Source organism: Megalobrama amblycephala, linkage group LG6, assembly GCF_018812025.1.
Source record: "Megalobrama amblycephala isolate DHTTF-2021 linkage group LG6, ASM1881202v1, whole genome shotgun sequence".
Taxonomy (NCBI): domain Eukaryota; kingdom Metazoa; phylum Chordata; class Actinopteri; order Cypriniformes; family Xenocyprididae; genus Megalobrama; species Megalobrama amblycephala.
Window position 1 is genome coordinate 1,616,445 of NC_063049.1, and position 5,329 is coordinate 1,621,773.

Here is a 5,329-nt window from a genome sequence, read left to right on the forward strand (position 1 = left end):
TGAACACTAAGGCAGAGTACATCCAACATACACTTAACATAAACAGAGAACGGACGAGGAGTGAAGGGAGTGAGTGCAATATATGGGGAGTGCTGACAATAGAGTCCAGGTGCAGGTGATGAGTGACGATGGGGAGCTGACGAGGGAAGTGAGTGCAGGTGATGAAACAGGAGGATACTGGGAAATGGAGTCCAGGGAAACAGGGGTTCTGTGACAATGCTCATCTTGAACTAGCTCTTGATGAGCATTTATAGTTAAAACGTAAATAAAATAAATAAATTATATAAGAAATGAGTTATGTTTTCTCTAGAAAAGACTCTTATTCCTCGTCTGGTGTCGTTTAAAGCTCTTTGAAGCTGCACTGAAACTGACATTTGGACCTTCAACCGTCTGGAGGCCATTGAAGTCCACTATAAGGAGAATAATCCTGGAATGTTTTCATCAAAAACCTTAATTTCTTTTCGACTTAAGAAAGAAAGACATGAACATCTTGGATGACATGGAGGTGAGTAAATTATCAGGAAAATTTAATTTGAAACTGAACTAATCCTTTAAAATGAGAGAGATATTGGCTTCATACAATGTACTGGGCAAAACTTTATCTTTTTTAGATCTGATTATCATTCTGAGGAGGAGTGGGGGAAGGATATGACAAAATCTCTTAAAAAATTCAGAACTGAATCCACCTGGCCTCGCTGCCTTCCCAGTTGGAAATCACTTAACAGCGGAGACTATCTTCTCCAAAAAATCCTAAAGTGGGCATTAATATCCTTGGGGTCAGTTAACAGGGTTCCATCCATGGATCACGGAACGGACCAAAAGAGAGGAGAGCCTGGAGACTGATCATCTCATGGCAACCCACGGGGTTAGTGGGTGGATATATTAGGCAGCAAGTGAACATTTTGTAAGTTGATGTGTTAGAAGCAGGAAAAATGGGCAAGCGTAAGGATTTGAGCGAGTTTGACAAGGGCAAAATTGTGATGGCTAGACGACTGGATCAGAGCATCTCCAGAACTGCAGCTCTTGTGGGGTGTTCCCGGTCTGCAGTGGTCAGTATCTATCAAAAGTGCTCCAAGGAAGGAACAGTGGAGAACCGGAGACAGGGTCATGGGCGGCCGAGGCTCAGCGAAGGCTGACCCTTGTGGTCCAACCCAATTTTACAAAAAAACACCTGACACAAACCATGTGATGAAAACACATTTGTGCGTAAAAGACGTAAATCTTTCTGTGTTGAGAGGAATAACACTCTGGTTGAGTTAAAAGTAACACAAAATGTGTCGTCCTTATCTAGACACACAGATGTGTTGAGAAATAAAAAGGTTGTGGTTTTCAACACTTCGGTTTTAAGAGTCCAAAAACACCCAGATCAACTCCCAGATCAACCCGTGTGTGTCGACATGACGAGAATCAGCGCCGGTGTGAGTGTTTCGAGAACAGGATTGAGACTATGTTTGGGGAGGAGAATGATCTTTTGACACGACAACTGACAACAAGAAACTTGATCAAAATGAAGCTATTTGTTGTCTTTTATCCATCATCTCCAGGCCATGATGTCAGAGCACACCTCATCTCAACCAGCGTACAAACCCACTTTACTGCAATCACTAAACCAATCATCAGTACATCTTCATAAACACGTCTCATTTCTCAAGTTCTTTCAGGTTCAGTGTTGACTGTAAGATCTCCACGGACTGCGTTTACTGGCACTGTCAGAACAACCTCACACTGTAAGTCTTTCTATCTTCATACAAAGATGTTAAAGTCCTTGTTTTACACACTCGGCCGCAGGTCGATCAAAGTTTGTTTAATTTTCTGTTGCCTGCTGGACACAAAAGAAAACATTTTGAGGACCAAGTAGATGCAAATATAATAAACCGGGCATGTTAATCTTCAATGAAGACAAAATTTTTATTTCTGGGTCACTTATTGTTTTCATTTCTTTGGCATTATCTGTTTGTTGATGCTAATGTCAAACCTGAATATAATGTATATATATATATATATATATATATATTACAGACTGTTTTTAACAAGCCTCCATGAGCTTTCATATTCGCAGTTGCCAGATGTCAAAACTTTAATTCCTTCAATAAGAGCTTTTCTGTTAAAAGGACACATTTTCTTTGCAATCTGGCAACCATTCACACACGCTCTCTCTGAGAAAGAAGCACAGATGATCTGAACACAAGTGAGCTGGAGTTCAGAAATCTCAGTTTGAGAAATTCTGCTTCAATGAAAGAGTCGTTCAGTCAGTCTGTTCCTTCACGAGCCGCGACTAAACCTGCCATCAAACCTTCAGTGATGAACTGTAATAAATACAAACATGAAATCTGACTATTACACTCCTCTGAGTGACAAAAGGTCTTTTTGCTGTTGTTTTAATAGAAAAACATTCATGTAATTTAGAATTACTGGAATTACTATTAGGAATTTTTTGTTTGTTTGTTTTCTTGTTTAATTTATTTGATAATTAGCCTATAATAAATCAGGAAACTAGATGAGGTCAAATAAATAGACCAGGTGTACGAGTCGACATTCTCTTGATTTGTGCTTATAGGTGAAAGTGCAATAATTCTGATGAAATGTAAAAATCCATTTTTTTTAAATGACAACAATTGATGTGATTATAATTGTGAGCAAAATAATCATTATCAATTTAACCATTATGCAGCATGACGAAAAAAGTTTTCAATGACCAAAACTAGAGTAAAATGCCCATGTATTTAGTTGACTAAAACTTGACTACACAAAAACAGAACAAGGTTGACTAAATATGATAAAAAATAAAAAAATAAAAAAAAAACACTTAAAAAATTCTCTAGACCTTTAACTTTTTTTCGTTCTACTGATGTGTGTCTCGTTTTCAACAGCAAAAACGCGTTCAGAGTGAACCGGCCCTAACAGTGTTTTAATGAAGCAGCTTTGACATTTTAATAACTGCTTTTGTGCTCCACAGACATTAAATATCCTGCTTAAACGTGTTGTTAATGCTTCACATTGTTCATAATCTGTCCAACAGCGAAACCATGACTCCTATCATCATTGGCGTAGCAGTAGGGGTGATTTTGCTCATCATCATCATCGCCCTCATCAGCTGTAGTAAGTGTTGTCTGCATTTTATCCCACAGAAATGTATCAAATTCTGGTAAAAACTGTAGACTCATATTTTAGTGATGATGGAAATGAGAATTATTTAAATGATTTATATAAAATTGAATTATAAAATGATCTTGTTTTTCACACAGGGGGTTGTAATTGTTGCATTAACGCCAGCTGATGAGTTCAGCTCCCAGCATTCCCTCTCATGTCAGCTCGACCGGACCCTTGCGTACAGCAGTAGACCGCGCCTTATTGCATGAAGATTATACAAGACCAGCGGATGTGCTTTAGTCTATTCTTTTGTCTCTTTTATTTTCAGTTTATTCTTAGAGTTTGGTTTTTGTTCAGACAGTTTTACTTTATTAAGTGTTTTGTTTCAGTTTTGTTGATGTTTCTTCCATTATATTTAGTTTCAGTGTTTTAGAGCTGTCACAGTTAACAGAGCTGAATGTAAATCTAGTGTCATGTTTACTGCAGGTGGATTGATTATAAATGCTCAAAATTGACTGATTAATATATTGTGTATCAAAGACTAAAATTAACTCATGGTCAGTTTTATTTTGTTAGTTTTGTTGGTTAATGTGATTGAGTTTCAGCTTTTTCACTTTTGTTATTTAGGTTTTCATTAGTTTTCACTAACAGTGAAATGTTCACAGATGTCTTAAATGACTTTCACACAAAACCTGCAAACATCAGGAAAAGAAACAGCCATGATTCTGTTTGAAGGAAGTGTGAACAAGTTTTCTGTTGAGTTTATTCTTCTGAAGGTCTAAAATGTGAGAAAGATTTCCCACAGTTCTGTCACGAGTGTTCAACACTGGATCCCGACTGATGAAATAAAAGAGAAATGATCTCCGGCGCTTTTATTGTTGATATTAATCAGTAATAGAGTATTATAGATATATTCTTTTTATTTATGTATTTGAATATTTGTATATACAGGTGATATATACAGATTTTTTTTTCTACTTAACAGTAAGGGAGCCTCCTTAATTTTATGTTAATTCAATACCTTTTCAAAAATCCTTCATATAATGTTGAGAAAAAGTTTCTCCAAACTGCTGCCTCTCCTGTCAGAGAAACTGTCAGCAGCGTGAGAACTAGTGGGCGGAGCTACAGGTGCTGCTCCACCCCATGACTGCTCTCATTGGCTCACACGATTAAGAATGTGTTCGTATTGGTTTAGGAGACCAACTCCCAGATCAAGAATTTTCATAACCCTCAGATTCAAATCTTGTTTTTGTCTACTGATTTTTCTTTCTTTGGAAAGACGTTTCATCAGCTGAACAATCAGTATGTTGGTTTGTTGTTCCTCTTGTTATCTTCCCTGTGAATATACAGCCTAGTGTTTCAGTCAGTCCTTGTCAGATGTAAACTGCTGTGTTTGGACGCTCACCTCTCCTCTTCCCTGACACTACGCAACAGTAATAAACCACAGAAGTAATGAAACTGTCAGCTTTATTGGTCTTCACATCTTCTCCCACTCCTACTTCAAGGTTGTGGGGTTCAGGGGTCCATCATCATCATCTTCCTCATCCTCTGGATCAACGATGTCTTCATTGAGAAGAGCAGCAGTGAGGGGTGAAGGTGTTCATCAGCTGCAGAACTGGCACAGCTGTGTGAGACGGCAGCAGGACTGTAAATACCTGATTGTTAGATCAATACATTTGAATAAAGCAGACTAACACTGAGGAAAACCGCTCTAGGGTTGTGGAGTCACTGGTGCTGTGAGGTGTTAGTGCACCTGTCGCTCATACCTTTATTATTGCAAGACTTATAATTACAGTTGTAAGAAAAAGTATGTGAACCACTTGCAGAATCTGTGAAAATGTGAAAAATTTTAACAAAATAAGAGAGATCATACAAAATGCATGTTATTTTTTATTTAGTACTGTCCTGAGTAAGATATTTTATATAAAAGATGTTTGCATTTAGTTCACAAGACCAAACAATAGCTGAATTACTAAAATAACCCCATTCATAAGTACGTGACGCATTGATTCTCAATACTGTGTGTGGTCACCTGATGATCCACGACTGTTTGTGTGTTTTGTGATGGTTGTTCATGAGTCTCTTGTTTGTCCTGAGCAGTTAAACTGAGCTCTGTTCTTCAGAAAAATCCTCCAGATCCTGCAGATTCTTCAGTTTTCCAGCATCTTCTGCATATTTGAACCCTTTCCAGCAGTGACTGAATGATTTTGAGATTCATCTTTTCACACTGAGGACAATT

The 5,329-nt window shown here is 37.8% G+C and overlaps 1 long non-coding RNA gene across 1 annotated transcript; it reads left to right on the forward strand.

Moving 5' to 3' along the window:
- Positions 1–1,397: 1,397 nt before the first annotated feature.
- Positions 1,398–3,953, forward strand: LOC125269466. The gene is made up of 3 exons (XR_007185109.1): positions 1,398–1,727; positions 3,020–3,099; positions 3,246–3,953. It is a non-coding gene; the product is annotated as an uncharacterized LOC125269466 (long non-coding RNA).
- The last annotated feature ends 1,376 nt before the right edge of the window (positions 3,954–5,329 follow it).